Source organism: Leucoraja erinacea, chromosome 10 (assembly GCF_028641065.1).
Source record: "Leucoraja erinacea ecotype New England chromosome 10, Leri_hhj_1, whole genome shotgun sequence".
NCBI lineage: Eukaryota > Metazoa > Chordata > Chondrichthyes > Rajiformes > Rajidae > Leucoraja > Leucoraja erinaceus.
Window position 1 is genome coordinate 4751813 of NC_073386.1, and position 27801 is coordinate 4779613.

At 47.2% G+C, this 27801-nt stretch overlaps 1 protein-coding gene and 1 non-coding gene across 3 annotated transcripts in view; both read left to right on the top strand.

Annotated features, from left to right (window-relative positions):
• pigk (phosphatidylinositol glycan anchor biosynthesis, class K) overlaps nt 1–27801 on the top strand; it is a 109979-nt gene that overhangs the window by 76078 nt on the left and 6100 nt on the right. The gene's annotated exons all lie outside the window — the stretch shown is intronic.
• LOC129701327 (U6 spliceosomal RNA) lies at nt 1781–1883 on the top strand. The gene has a single exon (XR_008724182.1). It is a non-coding gene; the product is annotated as a U6 spliceosomal RNA (small nuclear RNA).

Consider the following 27801-nt stretch of genomic DNA (forward strand, 5'->3'; position numbering starts at 1 on the left):
ACTTGCTTTTGATGTTTTCCAAGGGGCAGAGTGTGAATGAGAGATGGAAGGAACCCGAGGATAGACCCTGGAGGATGGGGCAAGCACAAGAAGAGAAACTAGTACAAATGTTTCCTGACCTCCAATGGACAATGATCCAAGATGGCACCCAACCCAGGTGACTCTTTGGGTGCCAAAGAGTTAAAGTTTAGAGACACAAGCCCTTCGGCCCACCGGGTCAGCGCTGACCAGCGATCCCCGCACATTAACACTATCCTACACCCACGAGGGATAATCTTTACATTTACCAAGCCAATTAACCTACAAATCTGTACGTCTTTCGAGTGTGGGAGGGAACCGAAGATCTCAGAGAAAACCCACGCAGGTCATGGGGAGAACGTACAAATTCCGGACAGACAAGCACCTGCAATCGGGATCGAACCCGGGTCTCCGGCGCTGCATTGGGTGTAAGTCACCAACTCTACCGCTGCTCCACCGTGACCGACCAGTCACAGGAGTGGATCTGCAATCAGGCATAACAATCGCTCCACTCTGTTAAATCTCTGCTCCAACAGACACTGTGGACGGCGTGATTGTAATCACGTATTGCCTGCTGACTGGTGAGCACGCCACACAAGCCTTTCACTGTACCTCTGCACACGTGACAATAAACTAAACTGAACATGAGAATGGAACCAGGCAAAATACAGGCCCACCTTTTTGTACCTCGGATGCTGCTGCAAACAGGATGTTTTCATTGTACCCTGTACCTCGCTGTACTTTTGCAAATGACAATAAACTCCACTCAACAGGAAGAGAAAGTCAATGAAGTTCCAATTGGTGTTAAAGCTGGATCTATGCAACATCTCTATAGTAGCAAAGGTTCTTCACAAGCATGCCACTGGAAATTTGACACTGTTACAGAGAGATCACAGTTCTGATGACCATTTAAGTAGTTCTGGAAGATGAGAGGTATGGAGACATGCTTGGGGCATGAAGATTAATTGTCAAAAATGGTTTGTGCTAAAATGGGATACTTGTAACCATGTCGGTGCCCTTTATGTGGCGACTGTTTGCATACCTTGGGTATGCAAAACGAAGAATATCACTGTGACTGTCACATGTAACGGAAATATAATTAATTCAAGTTTGAATTTGCCTTGGCATACTATCATCCGTCAGGTAAAGCAGATTACAAAATCAACAAAATAGAGAGAGTGGTCAACAAAATAGAGAGAGTACAGAGGAGATTTACTAGAATGTTGCCTGGGTTTCAGCAACTAAGTTACAGAGAAAGGTTGAACAAGTTAGGGCTTTATTCTTTGGAGCGCAGAAGGTTAAGGGGGGACTTGATAGAAGTTTTTAAAATGATGAGAGGGATAGACAGAGTTGACGTGGAAAAGCTTTTCCCACTGAGAGTAGGGAAGATTCAAACAAGGGGACATGACTTGAAAATGAAGGGACTGAAGTTTAGGGGTAACATGAGGGGGAACTTCTTTACTCAGAGAGTGGTTGCTTTGTGGAATGAGCTTCCAATGAAGGTGGTGGAGGCAGGTTCGTTTTTATCATTTAAAAATAAATTGGATAGTTATATGGACAGGAAGGGAATGGAAGGTTATGGTCTGAGCGCAGGTATATGGGACTAGGGGAGAATATGTGTTCGGCACGGACTAGAAGGGTCGAGATGGCCTGTTTCCGTGCTGTAATTGTTATATGGTTATATGGTTATTACTAATATATGGGAAGACACAAGGTGTTGGAATAACTCAGCGGGCCAGCCAGCATCTCTGGAGAACGTGGATTGGTGACGTCTCGGCTCTTCAAAAATTGGAACGATCCGGAGAAGATTAGCGTGGCCCCGGCTTAAGGGCGATACGCAAGTTCGTGAAGCGTTAAATCCACCTCTCATGGATATGCGAGATTGCCGCGGTGTAAAAATACGCAGTAATGATTATATTAGCGTCAGGCAAAGCTCTGTCACCTGCCGATTTTGGTGACTGTTGCAATCTCTTGCATGTTATGGATCCAGTCAGGGCATGGTTATCTACAAAAGACAGTGCCAAGTTCAGGTTCTTTAATTATTTCTTAGCAATGTGCAAGTTTCAATGGAAGCTGTCAGAAGGTTAAACAGAATGGTGCTCACCCTGTCAGAATTTAGCGTTCGTCTAAATAGCTAATTATATTGCAATTAAGTGTCAATTCCCAACACTGCCTCGGGCAGTCATAGCTTAAGAAGAAAAAAAAGATAATTACTATTAAATTGTCAACTGTGAAATAATACCTTTTTTCCTTAATGATAGATTAGGATCGCAACTTTGGTTTCGTATCACATTAGAATTTCGGCAGCAGCGAATTACACTCACATTTGTCATTATCATAGCTTGAGGCTGGTTTTAAAAGTTATTACCCACAGAAGCCTGGGTAGTTAGATGTCACTGATGGCAGGAAGATTTATAAGCAAGTGTTGTATATTAAGTCGTTGTCGGGCTTGCTTCGAGGCTGTTGAAAGGGCTCTCCAGCCTCACCTGTGGCGAAAGGCTGCTTTGATTTCCCGAATAAGACTCAAGGCTCAAATGTTTTATCGTCATATGTACCGACAATGGTACAGTGAAATACTTAGAAGAAGAAGAAGAAGAATGAAGAAGTGAGGAACTCTACATGTGGTGGCTTACAAAAGAAGACACAAAGTGCTGGGGCAACTCAGCGGGTCAAGCAACATCTCAGGAGAACATGGTTAGGTGATGTTTCAGGTCGGGATCCTTGTTCAGACTGATTTTCGGGGGGGGGTGGGGGTAGAAAGCTGGAAGAGAGGAAGGGCAGGACAAAGCCGACACAGATGAGGAGGGGATTTGATAGGTGACGAGCCAAGGCCAAAGATGGAAAGACAAGAAGGTGTGAGATGAATGGATTGAAGCGTTGTGAATTAAGAAGCTCGAGGAAGGAATGGTGGAGGGAGAAATAAATGCAAGTCTAGGTGGGGCACAGAGAAGCCCACCTGGAAGTTTCTGAGTAGAACGGGTGTCAAGGTTATAAGGAGAAGGCATGAGAATGCGATTAGGAGATTTAGACCAGCCATGATTGAATGGCATAGACTTGATGGGCCTAATTCTACTCTTCTACACTTATGACCTTATGATCTACACTAGTCCCAATTGGCTGCGTTTGGCCCATATTCTTCTACAACGATCCTCTCCATGTAAAGGTCCAAATGTCTTTTAAACATCATGGTAGTGCCTGCCTCAACGACCTTCTCTGGCAGCTTGTTCCATGTGCCCTCCACCCTCTGTGTTTAAAAAACGATTTCTCCTCAGGTTTTTAATGAAATCTTTCTCCAGCTCACTTTAAACCTATATTCTCTAGTTCTTGGTTCCCCCCAACTCTGGGCAAAGTACTCTGCATTTACCCAAGACAGACACAGTGTGCTGGAGTAACTCAGCGGGTCAGGCAGCGTATCTGGAGAAAGAGGATGGGTGACGTTTCGGGTCAGATCGACCCACTGAGCTACTCCGGCACCTTTGTGTCTGTCTTTGGTATAAACCAGCATGTGCAATTCCTTTTTTCTACACTGTGCATTTACCCTTTCCCAACACTTAGCAACACGTAACATGACAAAGAAGCATAGTCTGCTTCTAGCTGGCATTTGTTCTCACCCTACCAGAGATATGTCTTTTGTCCATTTCTCCCCAACCTTTTATGCTACTGCTAACGAATTCTGGACTAATATTGAAACATATAAGATTATTAAGGGTTTGGACACGCTGGAGGCGGGAAACATGTCCCCGATGATGGGGGAAGTCCAGAACCAGGGGCCACAGTTTAAAAATAAGGGGTAAGCCATTTAGAACGGATGCGAGGAAACTCTTTTTTCACACAGAAAGTTGTGAGTCTGTGGCATTCACTGCCTCAGAGGGCGGTTCTCTGGATACTTTCAAGAGAGAGCTAGATAGGGCTAGGATTCTCTGGATACTTTTAAGAGAGAGCTAGATGGTGGAGTCAGGGGATATAGGGAGAAGGCAGGAACGGGGTACTGATTGGGGATGATCAGCCATGATCACATTGAATGGCGGTGCTGGCTCGAAGGGCCGAATGGGCTACTCCTGCACCTATTGTCTATTTGATAGAAACTTCCCATTGGTGAAATGGCCGAGGACTTAAGATTGCAGAGCGATAAAACTGCCTTGTGTTCAAGAAGGGCCTCACGCCTTTCAATCCCCTAACATGCCAAGGATATCGGCGAGATAAAAACGCAAACTCGTTTCGCTGAACACCTTCGCTCAGTCCGCCTTGACCAACCTGATTTCCCGGTTGCCAAACACTTTAACTCCCCCTCCCATTCCAACACTGACCTTTCAGTCCTGGGTCTCCACCAACATCAGAGTGAGGCCAAACGCAAATTGGAGGAACAGCACCTCATATTTTGCTTGGGCAGCTTACACCCCAGCGATATGACTATTGATTTCTCTAACTCCAAGTAACCCTTGCATTCCCCCCCCCCCCCAAGTCGTCGTACTAGTTTCACTGTCCTGTTGAGTTCCACTACCTGTATAACTCGTTATCACCTACCCCACAGCCAACAATGGACCATTGTGGGCTCCGCAATTCCTTGATTGCCGTTGCTTTTTGCACATTATCCAGTCATTTGTCCTAAGTACCGTCTTAATCTCTCCTTCCCCTTTCCACCGACTCTCAGTCTGAAGAAGGGTCTCGACCCGAAACGTCACCTATTCCTTTTTTCCGGAGATGATGCCTGACCCGTTGAGTTACTCCAACATTTTGTGGCTGTCCAAGGATTTATGTTGCATTAGTGGGTGTTTCAGTGCTCTATCCTTGATAAATCACTTCCTGCTCTAAATGAGGAACTCTCTTGCGAGGCAACATGGTGTAAGAGTACCCTCATTTAACCTTTCTTTATTACAGCGGAAGTCCGAACCTACATTGCAACAATTAATTTCCTTCCAGAGGTACTAAACCGTGATTTATTGTTCTACAGGCAGACATAGTGACCAATTTCTCTTCATAGCATCGTCGAGATAAATATTCTTTTTAATGTGTTTCTCGTAACAGAGCTTGATGAATAAATATAGCCAAGGGTTTGGATATAATTTGCTTTTTTTTTGTAACTGTATCATGAGATCTCTTAAAGGAGAGTGCATGTATAATTCAAACCCGATACCTCTCTGATAAGATATAAACTCTGCTTAAACTAACAACCCATGGGAGAGGATAGTTGTCCCTTATTTGACATGAAAGATCTGGAAAGGCTTGCAGACTAAAGCAGCTGTGAAGTGAAGATGTTTTTTTCCCCCTTATTTGGGCAGTCTGGCTACTGATTTGTTTGGTAGCATCTTTGGTAGCTAAGGATTGACACAAAGTGCCGGAGTAACTCAGCGGATCAGGCAGCATCTCTGGAGGAAAATGATGGGTGACAATAGACAGGAGTAGGCCATTCGGCCCTTTGAGACAGAACCACCATTCAATGTGACGTTTAGGGTCGGGACCCTTCTTCACACTGAAAGTAGGGGGGGCGGGGGTTGAAGAGCTGGAGGTGAGAAAAGACCAGGACATGCAACAAATGATGTCAGGCAGGCTGGTGCCCTGGTAGGCCCATTGTTGGCTGGGGAAGGCGTGATCTCAATATGGTGAAGTGTGGAACTGGGTGATCTGGGTGGAGGAAGGGAGCAAGGGGGGAGGGGAGTGTTAGTAGAAATTACTTCAAATTAGAGAATAGAACCTTCATACCACTGTGTTGTGAACGTTCCAAGCGCATTAAGAGGTGCTGTTCCTCCATTTTGCGCATGGCCTCACTCTGCCAATGGAGGAGGCCCAAGGCAAAAAGGACTGGGCTGAGAACTGTGCGTTAATTAATCTTTGCAGCTGTGGTTGGATTGCATTCTAAAACAACGTTTACTGCATCCAAAGGATTTAGATCTTAACATGTCTTGCCTTAAGCCGTCAATGCTTTTAATACAGATGTGATTATTTGCTCTGCTTCCACATAGACCTAGAGAAATTCAGCGTGCCTCAATTGACCCGTACCAATTTTTTAGAGGTGCAGCGTAGAATGCTTCCTATCGGGATGGCATCACATGGTTTGGCAACTCCTCTGCCTAAGACTACCATGAATCGCGGAGGTGCAGTGGTAGAGTTGCTGCCTTATTGTGCCGGAGACCTAGATTCGATCCTGACTACGGGTGCTGTCGGTACGGAAGTTTGTACGTTCTCCCCGTGAATGCAAAGGGGTTTTCTCCGGGTGCTCCAAAGGCGTACAGGTAGATTGCCTTCGGTAAATATTGTGAATTGTCCCTCGTATGTAGGTTAGTGCTGGTGTATAGTCGGCACGGACCTGGTGGGCCGAAGGGCCTGTTTCCGCTTTGTATCTCAATACTAAACTAAACTAAACTAAAAGTTGCTTCCTTTAATCTGTGTGTATATAGAAACAATGGTGATATTTTACAGAAGGCAAAACATTCATCTTGCATCTTGCTGACAGTTAGTACCAAGTGTCATGCAAATCATTTAGCTGTTTTTTTAAAAGATAGTCTGCAGTATACAAATTAGTTTTCTTATTTTCATACCTTGCAGAAGTGGATTACTTAAAAAGTAATTAATTTACTGTGGAAGGAGCTATATAAATGCAAATTTTTCTACGTTTTTCCATGTCCTATGGGCTGGAAATCTTTTGCATTGTTTGTTGCGAGCCTGTCCTGTGAAATGTGTCGTGCATTTTCAATTCCCCTTGACAGGGTGGCGCGGTGGCGCAGCGGTAGAGATACCGCCTTACAGTGGCCGAGACCCAGGTTCGATCTTCACTACGGATGCTGTCTTTACGGAGTTCGTACGTTCTCCCCGTGTCCGCGTTGGTTTCCTCCGAGTGCTCCGGTTACCTCCCACATCGCAAAGATGTACAGGTTTGTAGGTCTGAAGAAGGGTCTCGACCCAAAACCTCACCTATACTTTTACACCATAGATACTGCCTGACCCGCTGAGTTACCCCAGCATTTGGTGTATACCAGCATCTGCAGTTCCTTCCTATGCAGGTTAATTGGCTTCAGTAAGATCATAAAAATTGTCCCCTGTGTGCAGGATAGCGCTAGTGTACGGGGAGATCGCTAGTTGGAGCGGAAGGGCCTGTTTCTTTGCTGTATCGCTAACAATCTAAGTCTAATTCAGCAAAGCAAATGTGCCAAATGGATAACTCCGCTGCAAGCAGCTACAGAATGGCAAGCTGCGGTTGTGCCTGTGCCACGTGGCTGGGGGTTGATTAAAGCAGACTTCACTCTGCGTCTAATGGTGCAGTCCCTACTGTGCCAGCGTGTGATCTGGATGACGGGTGCCTGAAATGGGAATTGTTCCATTTCCCAGGACGAACATCTCCTGCCTCAGTGAGCACGAAAATACATTTCTGTGGAGAATCTGCAAAGCTGGTAGATTGCTGTACTTGAAATTTAATTTCAGTGGCTTGTGGATGCTGCAGAAGTTCAAAGGCCCTGCAAGCAGGCATCTTGAATCTTATCTAGTAGTAACCAATTTCATGCTTGGTGATTGCAAAGGCATGTTGCTGAGACTGATTGAATGGTTTGAAGCTACTGCAGTCAAATGAAAATCCATGTTGCCATGTCATTAGGATGGATCTCCAATTATGTGAGGTACATCATGGAAAAAAAACGTATTTCCAGCAGGGTTTTTTTACATTCATCTTTGTCAGCTGGGGCTCAGTGGTAACACCTGCGTCTGGCACAGTGGCGCAGCGGTAGAGTTGCTGCCTTACAACGCCAGAGACCCAGGTTCGATCCTGATCTCGGGTGCTGTGCTGTCTGTACAGAGCTTATATGTTCTACAAGTGTGGGTTTTCTCCAGGTGCTCCGGTTTCCTCCCACGCTCCAAAGACGTACGGGTTTGTAGGTTGATTGGCTTCTGTAAATTGTAAATTGTCCTTAGTGTGTCGGATAGTGCAAGTGTACGGGGCGATCGTTGGTTGGCACGGGTTTGGTGTGCAGAAGGACCTGTTTCCACGTCTCTCTGAAGTACAGAACCGGAAAGTTGAGGGTGTAATATTGAGGCTGGCACTCCTTCAGTTGAGGGCAGTGCAGATGATGTTTGCTGGTTAAGTCAGGGAGCGCTTTGTAATTTTAGTTTAGTTTGGTTTAGTGATACAGCGCGGAAACAGGCCCTTCGGCCCACCCAGTCCGCACCGACCAGTGTTCCCCGCACATTAACAATATCCCACACACACTAGGGCCAACTTAGATTTATACCAAGCCAATTAACCTACAAACCAGCACGTCTTTGAAGTGTGGATGGAAACTAAAGATCTCGTAGTGAAGTCACGGGGAGAACGTACAAACTCCCTACATACGGCACCCGTAGTTAGGATTGAACCCGGGTCTCTGACGCTGTAAGGCAGCATCTCTACCGCTGCACCACCGTGCCGTCGGTAATCTCTGGAAGAAGCAGTTCTCCTGGCACTATTTCGAAGTAGATGTGGAGAGTTCTCACCGATCTCCCAGCTAATAATCGTTGCTCAATCAACACTTAAAGAAAGATGGGTCAAGTCAAGATCTCAAGTTTTAGGAGCAGAATTAAGCTATTCATCTATACTGTGATGAATAGCTTAATTCACGCAGAGAGTGGTGAATCTCTGGAACTCTCTGCCACAGAGGGTAGTTGAGGCCAGTTCATTGGCTATATTTAAGAGGGAGTTAGATGTGGCCCTTGTGGCTAAGGGGACCAGGGGGTATGGAGAGAAGGCAGGCACGGGATACTGAGTTGGATGATCAGCCATGATCATGTTGAATGGCGGTGCAGGCTCGAAGGGCCGAATGGCCTACTCCTGCACCTAATTTCTATGTTTCTATGTGATATCTATCTAATCTCGTCTCCATTACTCACATTAGGCCTGAATCATTCTCATTCTTTTATATCCAAATACATTCTCCCTGAACCAGTCTGAAGAGGGGTCTTGAGCCGAAACGTCAACCATTCCTTCTCTCCAGAGATGTGGCCTGTCCCGCTGAGTTACTCCAGCATTTTGTGTCTACCTTCGATTTAAACCAGCGTCTGCAGTTCATTCCTCTGCTTCATTGAAGGAGGGGGCCGTCTGAAGAAGGGGCCCAACCCACATACGTCATCTGTTCATTCCCTCCACGGATGCTACCTTATAAGTTTGTAAGTTATAGGAGCAGAATTAAGCCATTTGGCCCATCGAGTCTTCTCCGCTGTTCAATCATGGCTGATGTCTCTTTCCCTCTCAACCCCACTCCTGACACCCATACTAATCAAGAATATGTCAATCTCCAACTTAAAAATATCCATTGACTTGGCCTCCATAGCCGTCTGTGGCAATGAATTCCCCAGATTCACCAACCTTTCAGTCCTTTTAGAATATTGTAGGTTTCTATGAGATCTTCTTTTATTGAAGACAGGATGTCACTACTGCCTTTGGCATAATACTCCCAATGCAAACACACTCCTCGTAGACAGCTTTGAAGCGTGGGATCTTGCTGTGCACACTGGCAGTCTAGTTATTATAAGGACAGCACCTTTGATTTCTACAGCGTTTCAAGTACTCTATGATGTCCTGAGGTTATGACGGTCTTGCGGGAAAGAATGTGTCGGAAGGAACTGCAGATGCTGGTTTACACCGAAGACAGACACAAAATGCTGGAGTAACTCAGCGGAACAGGCAGCATCTCTGGAGGGAAGGAATGGGTGACGTTTCGGGTCGAGACCCTTCCCCAGTCTCGACCTGAAACCTCACCCATTTTTTCTCTCCAGAGATGCTGCCTGTCCCGCTGAGTTACTCCAGCATTTTGTGTCTATCTTGCGGGAAGGAATGCCAGCCAACTGATTGACACAGTGACAAAGAATATCGGAACCTGAAGCTGCCCAAATGCTAGAGCAGAAACCGTCACATACAGGGCATCAATTTCATCAAAGGAGGAGCATCACGCAGTCCAAGCTGTGATATTCCTCATTTATACAACTTATACCCCGACACCCCGCAATTCTGTTGATTTCCAAACAACAGCTCTCTGTAAATGTCAGAAGATCTTCCTCCAAAAGCAAAAACGCCCAGAGGCTTCCAGTCTCAAAACTCTGCTGCTGTCTGTCTGGGTGCTACAAATTGGATGAGTGATCTTGCTCCTCGATGCAATCAATAGCGAGTGAGGAAATTTAAAACAACCGAAACAAAATCATCCATCCTCCCCTTCCTCAGGCATCCTGCAACAATCACCAATGAATAATCCGAGTAAGAACCTGCCAAAGAAGTTTACCGATCTTTGGTAGCAGGCCATCACATCTCCAATCCTCACACATAGATCCTTTTATACATCAAACCGCGTGCATTAGAACGGATCCTCACAATCTGCCTCGCAGCTCCCACTGCTCTACTGGGATGGGTTTATTTCTTGGCCGTGCAGTTAACGCTGCCTGTGATGGACCACACTTGAGCCCGTGGGTTTATAAATCAGAGGAAATGTTTTCTGGAGCACCTGCCTGCAAGAATGCTCTGAAATTTGTTTTAACCATTTAATCAAATTTTCAGTTTGACACATTTATTCGAAACGACGACCGCCTGCGACATTGCGTTTTCTTTGGAGATAGGAACCATACACAGTCGATTTGTGCAGAGCAAGACTCTGTAGACGGCACTGTGATAATAACCGGGTCGTTAAAGGGATCTATAGTAGGAGCTGCCTCAAAATGGCAGCAAGCATCAATGATTCAATTCAATTCAATGGTAGACAAAAATGCTGGTGAAACTCAGCCGGTGAGGCAGCATCTATGGAGCGAAGGAATAGGTGACGTTTCGGGTCGAGACCCTTCTTTAGACTCAATGATACTTTATTGTCACATGTACCCAGTGGGTAATCAGCGGGCGACAACGTCGGGAGCTCGCAGGTCCCAGGTTGGTGACCGGTTCTCCAGAGCTCCCGCAACAACAGCTTCGTCCACTGGACAGGAAGGTGGCAGCTCTGGCAGCTTCGACCGCCCCGGGCCGCGGAGTTTGAACCGGCCCGTTCGCGTAGCTTGGATGCGGCTGCTTGACTTACCATCACCCGGCGGGGTCACAACAACGGATGCCTGGATCGCCTCAACGCAGAGGGAGAACAAGGAGGGAAGAGACAAGGACTTTAATTCTTTTGCCTTCCATCACAGTGAGGAGGTGCCTGGTGGACTCACTGTGGTGGATGTTAAACTGTGTTAAGTGTGTGTTTTGTTATTTTATTCTATGTTATGACTGCAAGGTATACTGCAAGGAAAGAATGGATAGACTCGGTTTGTACTCGCTAGAATTTAGAAGATTGAGGGGGGATCTTATAGAAACTTACAAAATTCTTAAGGGGTTGGACAGGCTAGATGCAGGAAGATTGTTCCCGATGTTGGGGAAGTCCAGAACAAGGGGTCACAGTTTAAGGGTAAGGGGGAAATCTTTTAGGACTGAGATGAGGAAAACGTTTTTCACACAGAGAGTGGTGAATCTCTGGAATTCTCTGCCGCAGAAGGTAGTTGAGGCCAGTTCATTGGCTATATTTAAGAGGGAGTTAGATGTGGCCCTTGTGGCTAAAGGGATCATGGGGTATGGAGAGAAGGCAGGTACAGGATACTGAGTTGGATGATTAGCCATGATCATATTGAATGGCGGTGCAGGCTCGAAGGGCAGAATGGCCTACTCCTGCACCTATTTTCTATGTTTCTATGCTTCTATACAATTTCCTTCAGACTGAAATGTCTGAATGACAATAAAGGATACTCGTAAATCTTCTCTGCACCCTTTCCAGCTTGACAACATCTTTCCTAGACATAGGAATTAAATATAGGTTTCCCATACATGGTGACCAAAACTGGACACAGTACTCTAAACGTGGCCTCATCAACGTCTTATGTAACTGCAACATGACATCCCAACTTCTATACTCAATACTTTGTGTAAAGAAAGTTCTCTGGATTATTTTATCTACCGTAACATGAATGCTAAAATTGTGCCTCCACGCTATCTGAAAATGGTGTGCGTAATTTCTGAGGTTGTTATACGGCATGTGTGACTTGCTGAGGATAATATACGGTGCCCAGCTCCCCCTGAGATGTGTGAGTTGCACTAATTTCTAATTTGCTTCAGCATATCGATCCCTGGGGACTTCATTAGGGTTGCCAACGTTCTCACTCCCAAATAAGGGACAAAGGGTCAAAATAAGAGACAAATTCCCGATGGCAATCCGTTGACAGACTCGGCCGGGTGAATGATGAGTTGGACTGCACACAAAGCCCAGCCGGCGGGCCAGCTGGGGAGTTTTGGCCCAGGCGCCGGGGACACGTGTGGTGCGCGCACAAAGTCCGACACCCCGTCCAACTCATGGACCGATGATCGGCCGTGAGGAGGAGGGGTGGTGGTGGTGGTGTCGGCAGTAAGCGAAGGTACGAAGGTCGGACAGCTGGCCGGGCTGCCGACTGACGGGGCCGCGGGCGAGGCACTGCTGCTGCTGCTGCTGCTGCTGCTGCACTCCATGGGCTGCACTACGTCGGGACGCGGGTGAGGAGCGGCCGGACGTGGCGCTCCGACCCGACAGTCCCCTCGACCCGAGTAGTAGCGGTCAAATACGGGACAAGGGTGGTCCCGTACGGGACAAACCGATTTAGCCCAATATACGGGCTGTCCCGGCTACCCTAGTTGGCAATTGTCAACCCTATTCCTCATGGTCTTGAAAATCAATGAAGATCTCAATGAGAGAGAGATATGGAGGGAGGAACTGCAGTTGCTGGGAATTAATAAGCTTTGGCTTCTTCCTGCTCCTTTTCGGACACATACGATTTCATTTATTTATAGATATTCTTTATGACACTTTACACATATTTTTGTTTTGTTTTTTGTATGCTATTTCACACTTGCTTTTTATTCTTTTATTCGGTTCGAAATAAATAATAAAATCAAAAATAAAATAAAATAAAAACCGAAAACAGACACAAAATGTGGGTGTAACTCAGCAGTTCAGGCAACATCTCTGGAGAAAAGGTTTCAGGTCAAGGCCATCTTCGGACTGAGAGTCGGGGAAAAGGGGAATGAGAGATATCGACGGTACTTTGGTCAAATGAATGGAAAATGTGCATAAAGCAATGATAATCAAGGAAGGGTATACACAAACTGCTGGGATAACTCAGTGGGACAGGCAGCATCTCGGGAGAGACCATGTGGAGCCCACAATGATCCATTGTAGGCTGTGGGAGAGGTGATAACGAGTTATACAGACAGTGGAGTTCAGCAGTAAAACTAGTCGGATGACTAGGGAAGGGGTGGGATGGAGAGAGAGAGGATGCAAGGGTTAATGGAGCCTGCTTTGGATTTACAATGTACCGCCCCCTTTGGAGCAAGTGTTGAGTTTCGAGGCAGTAGGCATGCGGTTTGAATGCTTGCCCGGTTTAAATGTGCTAACAGCTGGAGAAATGCACGCACCATTTGGAGCTGTCAAGGATTCTCTTCCAGTTGTCTTTTTGCTGAAGGATTTTAATAAAGAGTTGAATGCATAATGCGGGCGGACGATTAACTGCACCTTCTGCTCATGTTGCAGTTAATCGATATTGAAAGGGTCCTGAGACCGCAGAGGTAGCCTTGAGGCACTCCTGCTTCCCGCGTTGGATAGACCAGGACAATTGGGATCCTTGGCCTAGAGCCCCTCAAGATCAATCACCAGCACGTCTGCTGCCAAGTGGAGTTGCTGCCCGAGACCCGGGTGCAACCCTGACTAGGGGTGCAGTCTGTGTGGAGTCTGCACGTTCTCCCATGACCACGTGGGTTTTTCACTGGGTGCTCTGGTTTCCTTCCACATTCCAAAGACATAGAAACATAGAAAATAGGTGCAGGAGGAGGCCATTCGGCCCTTCGAGCCAGCACCGCCATTCATTGTGATCATGGCTGATCGTCCCCCTATCAGTAACCCGTGCCTGCCTTCTCCCCATATCCCTTGACTCCACTAACCCCTAGAGCTCTATCTAACATGCAGGTTTGTAGATTAATTGGCTTTGGTAAAATTGTAAATTGTCCCTAGTGTGTATGATAATATTAGTGTACGGGGTGATCGCTGGTCGGTGTGGACTCGGTGGGCCAAAGGGCCTGTATACAATACAATACAATTTTATTTTGTCATTGGAACCTCATTGAGGTTCAAACGAAATTTGGTTTCTGCAGTCATACACACAAGAAAAAGAACCAAGACACAACACAATTTACACGAACATCCATCACAGCGCATCTCCTCCTCACTGTGATGGAAGGCAAAGTCTTATCTCTGCACTTCTCATTCTCCTCCCGATGTCAGAGTCAAAGCCCCCGGCGGGCGATGGTAAGTGTCCCGCGGCCATTAAAGCCGCGCCGGGTGATGCAAGGCCGGGCTCTGGGTCTTGGTGTTGGAGCCCCCGGCGGGCGCTAACAAGTCCCACGGCCATTTAAAGCCGCGCCGGGGCGATGATGTAAGGCCCCGCTCCAGGTACTTTTCAACCCCGCAACTCGGGCGGGAGAAGTCGCCGTTGCGGAAGCCCCGAAAAGCGGTCTCCCAGCAGAGACCCGCGGGCTCGCGGTGTCACCGTCCACCAGACCTGCGGTTGGAGCCTCCGAATCCCCAGGGTCGGGTCGCAGCAGCTCGCCACCACAGCTCCTCCAGCTCTGAACTCGGCCAGCTCTGCGATGGTGGGTAAGTCCGCAGCTCCGCGACTGGAGCCCCAGTTCGTTCCGGTTGGAGGCCGCTCCACGGTGCTCGGCCCCAACGACAACGGAGACCCAACAGGGAGAAGGTCGAGTTCTCCGTGCAGGGGAAAGATTTTAAAAGTTTCCCCCATCCCCCACACACATACCCAGTTAAAAAAAATAAAGCACTTTAAACTACATTCAAACATTCAAACTCGACAAAAAATAAAAAACGACAGACGGACTGCAGAGGCCGCTGCGACATGAGTCGTGCCGCCCACCCACAGTATCTGCACAGTATCTCTAAACACTGGAGTAACTCAGGAAGCATCTCTGGAGAGAAGGAATGGGAAACTTCGGGTCGAGACCCTTCATCAGACTGATCTTTCTGAAAACGTCACCTATTCCTTTGCTCCATAGATGCCGCCTCACCTGCTGAGTTTCTCCAGCATTTTTGTCTAAAGATCTATCTCTCTAAAAAACTAAAGTCTACAGTGTAGTTAGTTAGTGATCAAAATGTGTTTTCCTTGAAAAAAACCAGCATGGTATTTGCTCCGTGAAGAAGCAAGGAACTGCAGATGCTGGTTTAGCACGAAAAGACACAAAACGTTGGAGTAACTCGGCATGACGGGCTGCATCTCTAGAGAGAATGAATAGGCAGCGTTTTAGGTCGGGATCCATCTTCAGACTGATGATCCTTAAGATCAATCATCACCAAGTATAATTAGCTGAGGTAAAAGTGATCAAAAATTGTTTTCCCTGGAAAACCCATATTGTATTTGCTCAGAGATAGTCACAAAAATTCAGATTCAGATTCAATTTTAATTGTCATTGTCAGTGTACAGTACAGAGACAACGAAATGCATTTAGCATCTCCCTGGAAGAGCGACATAGCAAATGATTTGAATAAATAATAATAAGTGTCCCGGGGGGGGGGTGGTGATTGGCAGTCACCGAGGTACGTTGTTGAGTAGAGTGACAGCCGCCGGGAAGAAGCCGGGAAAAAGTTGGAGTAACTCAGTGGGACAGGCAGCAACTCTGGAGAGAAGGAATGGGTGACGTTTCGGGTCGAGACACTTCTTCAGACTGAAGAAGGGTCTCGACCCGAAACGTCACCCATTCCTTCCCTCCAGAGATGCTGCCTGTCCCGCTAGAGTTACTCCAGCATTTTGTGTCTATCTTTGGTTTAAACCAGCATCTGCAGTTCCTTCTTACACATTGTATTTGCTCACACCATTCCCCCTTGTTCCGCCTCAAAGCCTGGAAACAGCAGAATTACTGCACAGCAAAGCCGATGTGAGCCACCAAGACCCGGTTGGCGGACGTGCTCATCCCACCACCGTACCCTTGCATTTTATTTCCCTTCATTGTGCATGTCATACATCTGTGCTATGTGGCCCACCCATTCCCTGTCGCAGTAACAACCACATTCTGACCATTCTCTTCAGAAGAATGAAGGGATGAGTGGAGTTAATAAGTTTCTCCTGAAAAGTTAACGGATGGGAAGACTTAACAAAAGCCCACTGGATAGTGGTCACCGAGTGGTCACAGGAGTGGAAGGCAACCCTCATGTCCATTACACAGCGACATCTCTTCACCAGATAAAAGCTGTCCGGGGTCTGACCTCCCCAGAGGAGCGTGGGTGAAGCTCATCAGACTTGGTACTGGAGTTGGGCGTTTCAATGCCAGCGTGTGGAGATGGGGGCTCCCTCCGCCAGAGCCCAGCCTGTGAATGCGGAGCAGAACAACAGACAGCCAACCATGTCATCTCTGGGTGCCCGCTCTACCACCCACCAAATGGAGCTCTGTCAGGGCCTGGCAGACATTGACGCCAACAGAGACAACAACCTGGCTGCTCAACACCCGGCTTGAGATCGAACTATTCCTTTGGTTTATGTTTCATTCGCAAGAAGAAGAACAACAACAACTCTCTTTCAGAGTTAATGTTTCTGGTCCAAGACCCTTGATCCGAACTGTCTTGGCAACGGGTTAGGAGATAAAACATTAACTCTGTGCCCCCGCAGATGCTGCCCGACCTTAGTTTTGGTTTTAGAGAGACAGCATAGAAACAGGCTATTTGGCCCACTGAGTCCACACCGACCAGTGATCACACATACACTAGTTCTCTCCTGCAACAGTTGGGACAATCTTTGCTGAAGCAAACTAACCTACAAACCTGCACATCTTTGAACTGTGGGGGGAAACCAGAGCACCTGGAGGAAACCCACGCAGTCACAGGAAGGGTCGTGTTTCTGAAGGTGGTCTGACAGGCACACTTATGTTAATGAAGGCGTCTGACAGATTAACACCAGAGGGGGAGAAAAACTAAACCAAATGCTGGAAAAATCGTAGCAGGTCAAGTAGTATTTATGGGAGAAGAAATGATATTCCAAAGTTAGGCCAATTCTCTCTTCATATTTCAGTGTAATGGTACCAACTCCCTTTAGAGAAAGAGATAAGTTATTGGTGTGTCTTTGAAAGAAAATGGAAAGTTCAGTTCCAGTTACCAGAGCAGTCATGCAGTGTGACTAATAGGCATTGCTTTTCAGGTTAACAGGGCTCCTGCTTGGTAACTTGACTGCTATCTTTGGAAGGGGATGGACACAAAATGCTGGAGTAACTCAGCGGGTCCTAATTCTGATCATCAACGGGGCAAGAAAAGAAGCGAACTGTTCCCAAAGATGTAGGGTAGATAGGTGAGACTGTTCCAAAAGATAGGTAGAGGGAAGGGAAAGATACAGAGTGCAGATTATAGTTCTCATCGTCATAGCGCAACAGTTCCAGAGACAACGTCCAATGTCTGCAATGGGGTAGCGGTGAATCGGACAGCACCTGAACTTATGGAAGGACCACTCAAAAGCATGATAACGGGAGAGGAGTCTGAGTGGTTCGTACTTTCAAGCTTCCGTCTCTTCTGCTTGAAGAGAGCGGGGAAGAGAATGGGGTGTAGACTCACATGCTGGAGAAACTCAGCGGGCGAGATTCTAGATTCAAGAGAGCTTATTGTCATGTGTCCCAGATAGGACAGTGAAATTCGTGCTTTGCTTCAGCACAACAGAATATAGTCGGCATAAATAAATACAGAACAGATCAGTGTGACCATATATCATTGAATATATATATATATACATACATAAATAAGTAGATAAAGTGCAATTGGCTATTAATGTTCAGAGTTTTGTTTGAAGTTGCATTTAATAGCCTGATGGCTGTGGGGAAGTAGCTATTCCAGAACCTGGATGTTGCAGATTTCAGGCTCCTGTACCTTCTACTTGTTGGTAGCGGGGAGATGAGTGTGTGGCCAGGATGGTGTGGATCCTTGATGATGCTGCCAGCCTTTTTGAGGCAGCGACTGCGATAGATCCCCTCGATGGTAGGGAGGTCAGAGCCGACGATGGACCGGGCAGTGTTTACAACTTTTTGCAGTCTTTTCCGCTCCTGGGCGCTCAAGTTGCCGAGCCAAGCCACGATGCAACTGGTCAGCATGCTCTCAACTGTGCACCTGTAGAGGTTCAAGAGAGTACTCCTTGATATACCGACTCTCCGTAATCTTCTCAGGAAGTAGAGGCGCTGATGTGCTTTCTTTGTGAGGCAGCCTCTTTGGAGAGAAGGAATTGGCGTCATTTTGGGTCGAGACCCTTCTTCAGGAATCGATGACCCTTCGGGTCGAGACCCTTCTTCAGGGGTCTTTGATTATGTTTATGAGGCAGCGTGAAGTGTACACTTTAGTGCCTATCCCCACAAAGTAATTGGTGGGGGGTAGACACTAAAGGTAACACAGCAGGTCAGCCAGGCAGCATCTCTGGAGAGAAGGAATGGGTGATGTTTTGGGTTGAGACCCTTCTTCAGACTGTGGGGAGTTTGATCTGTGTGATGGACCGGGCTACCTCCGCAATGCTCTGCAGTTACTTGCGTTCTCGGGCGGAGCTGTTCCCAAACCAAGCCTTGATACAACCCGCCAGTATGTTCAAGCGAATGGGAGGAGCTGAGGAAGGCTGTGGAATTTTATAAACGCGATACTTAAACCACGTCAATTAATTTGAGGATTTCACATGGACTGCTGGGGACAGATGAAGTTACTGTTGTTGCTCAGGAGTAACGGCAGGAGCACATGAAGGGCTTTATTAGAGAGCGGATCGAGGCCAGGAGCAGTTCTGGCTGTGGGTGAGTTGTGTCCCAGTGCTGCCCCGATGAAGTCAACACTTTCAAGAGTCAGGGAGTTCACAAGGGTATGTCAGGGCACAGTTTTGTTTGGTCTGTGTTGCAGGGTTATTGATCAAGAGGTCACAAGTTCAAATCCCGGCAGGAGCATTTGAGAATTTGATTTGAAAATAAAATATGGCTGTAAAAATATGGTCAGAGCGAGGATGGAAAAAGAAATGTGTTTAAATTGTGCCTTTTGTGACCTCGGGTCACCCCGGGCCCCCAGTGAGCAGTTGATGTACACTCTGTGTGCTGTTGATTCTGTGCCGATCATGACCTGAGGATCTAGTTTGCTGCTGATGATCGGGGAATTGACGACAGTGGCATTTACTCCAATGTTTCTGTTCCAAATTGTTGAGGCGCGGCACGGTGGCGCAGCAGTAGTGTTGCTGCCTTACAGCGCCAGAGACCAATGTTCTATCCTGACCGCGAGTGCTGTCTGTACGGAGTTTGCACGTTCTCCCCGTGACCGCGTGGGTTTTCTCCGGGTGCTCCGGTTTCCTCCCACACTCCAAAGACGTGCAGGTTTATAAGCTAATTTGGCTTCGGTGAAAATAGTAAATTGTCTCTAGTGTGTGTAAGGATGTGCTAGGCAACTGGGATCACTGGTCGGTGCTGAAGGGCCTGTTTCCGCGCTGTATAGCTAAACTAAACTAAAAGGTCTTTACAATCACCTAGAATTTTGGTTTACTGGGTTCTCTAAAAGGTGCTGCCCCCCAGCAGTGCAGAGCTCCTTCATTAGAACAAATCACAGTGCTGGAGGAACTCAGCGGACCAGGCAGCATCTGTGGAGAGAATGGACAGGCGACGTTTCGGGTTGGGATCATTCTTCGGACCCTTCAGAAGTATGAAGAAGAGTCCCGATCGCCAGTCCATTCCCTCCGCAGATACTGCCTGACCTACTGAGTTCCTCCAGCATTTTGTGCTTTGTACAAGACTCACAAGTTATATAACCATATAACCATTTAACAATTACAGCACGGAAACAGGCCATCTCGCCCTTCTAGTCCGTGCCGAACACATAATCTCCCCTAGTCCCATGTACCTGCGCTCAGACCATAACCCTCCATTCCCTTCCCAATTTGGCCATTCAGCTCATCGAGTCCACTCTGCCATTCAATCATGGCTAATCTCTGCCTCCTAATCCCATTTTCCTTCCTGCCTTCTCCCCAGAACCCTTGACACCCGCTCTAATCAAGAATTAAAGGTACTCCACAAAATGCTGGGGTAACAGCGAGCATCTCTGGAGAGAAGGAATGGGTGACGTTTCGGGTCGAGACCCTTCTTCAGACGAACCAAGAATTTGTCTACCTCTGCCGTAAAAATAACCAATGATTTGGGCTCCACAGCCCTTTGTGGCAATGAGTTCCACAGATTAACTACCCTCTGACTAAAGAAGCTCCTCCTCACCTCCTTTCTAAAAGCTTTGACCTCTGGTCCTGGACATTCCCAGCAGTGAAAACATCCTTTCCACATCCACTCTATCAATGCCTTTCATTATTCTGTAAGTTTCAGCATCTGCAGTTTCTTGTGTCATATTCTGATAATTGAGGCTGATGATAGGGATCAGCCATTTAACCTCTCTTATCTATTCCACCAATTAATAGTATGATGCATCTTCTACCGCAGCACCATTTCCTGTACTGATATGAATCAACGCCTAGATTTCTTTAATATTTAAAAATCAGTTGATTTTTCTCTTGAACCACATGGGAGATAATGCCGTAGAAATGTATTCTCTATCCTATGTGGCAGATATTTATTTTGAGGTCACAAAGTGCTGGAGTAACTCAGCAGGTCAGGTAGCAACTCTGGAGAACATGGGAAGACGATGTTTCGGGTCGAGACCCTCCTTCAGACTGATTGTAATGAGGGAGAGGGGAGAGGCAGGACAAAGAGCTGCAGGTGATAGGTAGGACATGAGAGGAAGAAGGGCCTCGGCCCGAAACGTCACCCATTCCTTTTCTCCAGAGACGCAGCTTGACCTGCTGAGTTGCTCCAGCATTTCATGTTTATCTTCGGTGTAAAACCAGCATCTGCAGTTCCTTCCTACACATGTTGATAGGTTGGAACAAAGGCCAGAGATAATAGCATAAAGGGCCTGTCCCACTTGGGCCGTCACTTACGCGACAGGCCGGTAGTGACGGTCACGCACCGGTCCCGCAAGAGTCACGTGCGTCATCATGCGCCCGCACAGCCGTCTGGAGCGCGTGACGTCATTTGAAGATGGACACAAAATGCAGGAGTAACTCAGCTGGACCGGCAGCGTCTCTGGAGAGAAGCATTGGATGATGTTTCTTCAGTCTGAAAGAAGGGTCTTGACCCGAAACGTCGCCCATTGCTTCTCTCCAGAGATGCTGCCGGCCCCGCTGAGTTACTCCAGCATTTTGTGTCTATCTTCAATTTTCTTGGCCCCACTCGGGGAGTAGGAGTGGGGGCAGATCCGGATCCGGATCCACAATGGCCGTGAGCCCCAGGCTGAGTTGGACGATCGTTAGCCTGCTTCTGCTGCTGTTGGAGGTGAGACGTTGCGCCGCGCCAGGGTCTTGGGCATGTCCCACTTTGGCCGTCAGTCACGCTACAGGCCTGTGGCGCGCGAAGATTTAGTTCAGGATGAAGTCCACACTCCTCCACGCCACTCCATACCACTCCACACCACTCCATGCGCCCGTCCCCGTGCCACCCACACGCTACCCACGCGCTAGCCACACGCTAGCAGGTCGCGTAAATGGCGTGTGAAAGACAGCCAAGTGATCAGAATTGAAGAGTTACGTATTGTGAAGCACGAGGGAGGAAAGTAACTGGGGGACGGGGAGAAATAGGGGCGAGTCCGACATACCTACTTTGTTCAGCCCTGTGAGAATTTTTGGAAGTTTCAAAGAGATCACGTCTCATTCGTCAAACATCTCTCTTCCCAATAATCTATCTGATTAAACCTTTGCCACACTTCTTTTGCAAATATATTTCCCCCTGTGTTGGGAGACCAGCACTAGACGTAGTGCTCCACGACAGTGCTTCTTAAACTGGTAAGGGCGTCAGGCACACGACAGGCCTGTGGCGCGCGAATATTTCGCTCAGGATGAAGTCCACACTCCTCCACGGCACTCCACAAGGGCGAATTACGTTATTTTGGGGTGAATGAAACCAGAGGGGTGAATGAAGGGTGAATGATGATCCATGGTTTATTGAGCTAGTTTTCCAAAAAAAAAACTGCAGTAATCAAAGCCCAGTGTTTAGACCAGGGGTCGGCAACCTACGGCCCCCGGGCCGAATGTGGCCCGTAACCCGAAATCATCCGGCCCGTCAAGCGCGGCCGAGCGCCGAGCTCTGGCCGTACCGCATCCTGCGCAAAGCCGCCGGCACGACAGCGCACCTTCTGTGAACACGTTTAAGAAAGAACTGCTGAAGCTGGAAAAATCAAAGGTAGACAAATATGCAGTAGAATCTCAGCGGGTGAGACATGCAAGGATTGCATGAGGCTGCCTCACCCGCTGAGTTTCCCCAACATTTTTGTTGACCTGTGAACACATGATGCCTGCCATCCAGTGCGGGATGGGGGTGGGATCCGTGTGTACACTTGATTTGATGCCTGCCATCCGCTCACAGACATGCGTCCCGGCCCCTATGCAGAGCAAGGCTGCTGACCCGTTGGTTTTAACATTGGAATGTTTTTTTTATCATTCTAATAGAATGATTTTCCAACTCCAGTGGTAATTACATTTGTTTTTTACTCCTAGTTTTCTTGACATGTTTTTAGGATGTTCAAAAAATTGACTAAAATAAACACTTAAGAAATGAATTAATTTATTTTTTTGCTCTTGACAAAATAAATGATATGTAAAATTATACACAAGGGAGAATAAGACAAAAATGACCAAAAAACATAAGAAAATGTAGTCGAGGGTGAATGAAATTTTGTGATAAAGACTCAAGGGTGAATGACACTGAAATAGTTGAAGAAGCACTGCTGTAGGATCATGTATAATTGGAGCAAGCAGTCTTTACTCAGTTGTCAGATCTCTCTTCAATAAAGGGCCATGCATGGTTCTCCATTCTATATGCTTGCCTTTCCTTAGAGCTGCATTGAAGTGTAAATGTGACACTAGAGCTACTGGATTGTTGCAAAGTGGATCACCAGTCGTTCAGAGAAGAAGCCTGCCGCTCTTATAGACAATAGACAATAGGTGCAGGAGTAGGCCATTCGCCCTTCGAGCCAGCACCGCCATTCAATGTGATCATGGCTGATCATCCCCAATCAGTACCCCGTTCCTGCCTTCTCCCCATATCACCTGACTGCTATTTTTAAGAGCCCTATCTAGCTCTCCCTTGAAAGAATCCAGAGAACCGACCTCCACCGCCCTCTGAGGCAGAGAATTCGACAAGACTCTCTTTGTGAAAAAGTGTTTCCTCATCTCCGTTCTAAAGTTGCGGGGTTGAGGATGACCTGGAGCAGGGCCTTGCATCGCCCGGCGAGGCTTTAATGGCCGCGGGACTTACTTACCATCGCCCGCCGGGGGCTTTGACTGACATCGGGAGGAGAATGGGGAGTGCAGGGGAGAGAGAAGACTTTGCCTTCCATCGCAGCGAGGAGGAGATTCGCTGTGATGGATGTTTGTGTAAATTGTGTTGTGTCTTGGTTCTTCTACTTGTGTGTATGACTGCAGAAACCACATTTCATTTGAACCTCATTGATAAGATAAATGGTATCACAGTATTGTATCATTGTATTGTAAATGGCTTACCCCTTATTCTTAAACAGTAGCCCATGGTTCTGTTGTGCTTTGAAGTGGCTTTCACTGGCAGGCAACTCAGCAACCAAAGATGGGTTGGCACGGTGGCGCAGCGGTAGAGTTGCTGCCTCACGGCACCAGAGACCCGGGTTCAATCCCGACTACGGGTGCTGTCTGTGCGGCATTTGTACCTCCTCTCCGTGACCTGCGTGGGTTTTCTCCGAGGGCTCCGGTTTCCTCCCACACCCCAACGACGTGCCGGTTTGCTGGCTAATTGGCTGCGTAGACGTGTTAATTGTCCCGAGCGTGTGGGATAATGTTAGTGTGCGGGGATCGCAGCTGGGCGCTGCATCTCGAAACTAAACTAAAAGATGGTTAAGCAATGGTGCACAGAGTCTGCAGGTAGTTGAGGCTTTGTAGGCTGATACTTGTTTTTGTTTCATGAAATCTGAACAGAATTGATTAGAGAACTGGGCTGTATTCCTGTTGTCAAAGTCACTTTTGATTTATTTCTTATGGGCAACGAGACCAAGACCTGCTGAACAAACAAATCAGACACTTTCATGTTCCTGCAAGTGTGGAGCGGGCACATGGGGAGAGGAATTGACGGGAGACGGGGTTTGAGAAGCCTGTTAGTCAGTGATCTCCTTCCAAGTTGATTTTGTCGCTGAGAATGCCATGCAGCGCGCAGCACAGGAACGAGCTAATTGACACAAGGTTTTGGGGCCACACAGTGGGGAAGCTAGTGGAGGAGCCATGTGGCCGACAGTACCAATGACCCAGGTCCACTCCCGAGTTGTCTGGAAAGCTGGATATGCCCAGAAGATGAGGTATTGCAATCGCAGTGCAGACAATGGTTCAATGATACTTTGTAGGCTTCTTCTTGGAGTGAGCCTAAAGTTGTGGCCTTGTTCTATTTGACATTTGATTACATAGAAACAATAGAGGTGCAGGAGTAGGTCCCCTTCGAGCCTGCAGTTGTCTGGAAATCCAACTGGATCCCGTACCTGCCTTCTCTCCCAGATCCCCTTAGATGAGGTATTGCAACTCCCTCTTAAAGTGCATGACACTGGCCTCAACTAATGTGGCAGATACTTTCCAGGATTCACCACTCTCTTGCGTAGTTGGCTCATCTCGGCCTAAAGTCCCCTGTATCCTTAAGCTTGACCCCTTGTCCTGGACTTCCCTAACATCGGGATCTTCCCTGCATTAGCCTGTGCACCCCTTATGGGTTGATTGCATTCGTCAAAACAGGGCGGACCCACGTGAAGGTTGCAGTCTCACACCCCAACCAGGTATCGTGAAATCGACAATAGACAATAGGTGCAGGAGTAGGCCATTCGGCCCTTTCAGCCAGCACCATCATTCAATGTGATCATGGATGATCATCCCCAATCAGTACCCCGTTCCTGCCTTCTCCCCATATCCCCTGACTCCGCTATCTTTAAGTGCCCTACCTAGCTCTCCCTCGAAAATATCTAGAGAACCGGCCTCCACCGCCCTCTGAGGCAGAGAGTTCCACAGATTCACAACTCTCTGTGTGAAAATGTGTTTCCTCATCTCCGTTCTAAATGCCTCACCCTTTATTCTTAAACTGTGGCCCCTGGTTCTGGACTCCTCCAACATCGGGAACATGTTTCTCGCCTCTAGCGTGTCCGAACCCTTAATAATCTTATATAACCATATAACAACCATATAACAATTACAGCACGGAAACGGGCCATCTCGGCCCTACAAGTCCATGCCGAACAACTTTTTTTCCCCTTAGTCCCACCTGTCTGCACTCATACCATAACCCTCCATTCCCTTCTCATCCATATGCCTATCCAATTTATTTTTAAATGATACCAATGAACCTGCCTCCACCACTTCCACTGGAAGCTCATTCCACACCGCTACCACTCTGTGAGTAAAGAAGTTCCCCCTCATATTACCCCTAATCTTCTGTCCCTTAATTCTGAAGTCATGTCCTCTTGTTTGAATCTTCCCTATTCTCAAAGGGAAAAGCTTGTCCACATCAACTCTGTCTATCCCTCTCATCATTTTAAAGACCTCTATCAAGTCCCCCCTTAACCTTCTGCGCTCCAGAGAATAAAGACCTAACTTATTCAACCTATCTCTGTAACTTAGTTGTTGAAACCCAGGCAACATTCTAGTAAATCTCCTCTGTACTCTCTCTATTTTGTTGACATCCTTCCTATAATTGGGCAACCAAAATTGTACACCATACTCCAGATTTGGTCTCACCAATGCCTTGTACAATTTTAACATTACATCCCAGCTTCTATACTCAATGCTCTGATTTATAAAGGCTAGCATACCAAAAGCTTTCTTTACCACCCTATCTATATGAGATTCCACCTTCAAGGAACTATGCACGGTTATACCCAGATCCCTCTGTTCAACTGTATTCTTCAATTCCCTACCATTTACCATGTACGTCCTATTTTGATTTGTCCTGCCAAGGTGTAGCACCTCACATTTATCAGCATTAAACTCCATCTGCCATCTTTCAGCCCATTTTTTTTCCAAATGTTTTATATGTTTCAATAAGATCTCCTCTCATCCTTCTAAAGCCGAGCTGCTCCATTCTCTCAGCTCATGACAGTCCCGCCATCCCGGGAATGAACCTTGTAAACCTACGCTGCTCTCCCTCAATAGCAAGAAGGTCCTTCCTCAAATTCCACAAAGAGTAAAGAAGCACAGAGGTCAGCTCCACAATTAACCTGGTGAACTCGCGCTGCACACCCTCAATAGCAAGAATACATGATCCATCTAATCAAACCTTTGGTCATTTCCCTGTCAAATTTGTGTAGCAATACGGACAATGATTACATTAAAAGCAATGTATAATTGGATTTTGTTATTGTGATGATATCACTGCATAAATCTGTGATCATTTCCATCAGCCTTAATATCATTAAAGTCGTTTTGTGCTCCAGACTGTTTTCATTTCCCACGCGCTAATGAGCTTTAAATAGCCCAGACCATCACACAAACCAACCTCTCTTGCCTCGGCAAGGCCAGCTGCATAATCAAGGACGAGTCGCATCCCAGCCACTCCCTCGTCTCCCCTCTCCCATCTGGCTAAAGGTATAGAAGTGTGAAAACGCACACCTCCAGATTCAGTAACAGTTTCTTCCCAGCTGTTATCAAGCAACCTACCACAGCCAGAGAGCGGTCCTGAACTACTATCTACCTCATTGGTGACCCTCAGACTAGACTATCCTTGATCGGACTTTGCTGGCTTTACCTTGCACTAAACGTTATTCCCTTATCATGTATCTGTACACTGTGAATGGCTCGACTGTAATCATGTATTGTCTTTCCATTGACTGGATAGCACGCAACAAAAGCATTTTCACAGTACCTCGGTACACGTGACAATAAACTAAACTGAACTGAACTAATACAAAACAGTCAGGGAGAGAGGCACTGCAAACATTGGACTGCTTTGTGGAAAGGTTGGTGAACGAGCCCAGCCATTGCAAGCCGCAAGTCAACACTTGCTGTTCGAACCGATAGCATCGTACTCACTGGAGTCCAATTGAGTCTGGAGGGGGCTGCCTGCGACATGTAGTCTGACCACATTCGACAGGAGATTGCTTTTTTAAAACACCGTCGAGGGGAGCAGAATGTGTTTTTTCACCCCCCTAAATGTATTTGAAATCCTGCTGTGGGATTGAAATGTAACTTCATCTCCAATTATACAGCAGCAGGCAGCCAGCCACCAGCTATCACAGCCACTGATCACACTTGTGGAAATTGTGCATACATATAAATACATGTACGTTGAAGGGAGGAGGGTGAGACGAAAGGAAAGCAGAAGTCATTGCCCATTAACATTCCCTCAGGATACTCACTCTCCAACAGTAATTATATTTATGCGTCAGCTGCGTTTAAAATCTTCCAATTAACATGCCAGGCCATTGTTCCGGAGGCTTTGCACTTTTCACTATCCACTTTGTCCGATCAATCATGCTATTTATTAGCAGCAGATGTGAGCCCCCCCCAATACATGGCACCCAACCTCACGGACAAATTGCCTCCACTCTCAGCCATTTTACTGCCGAGCATCTTCACGAGGTACGGCCCAACCCCATTCTAATCGCCGATCCTTTCACGCAATCCCCCGTCTCGCCACAGATGATGGAGCCTAATGCCCCTGTCCCACTTAGGAAACCTGAACGGAAACCTCTGGAGACTTTGCGC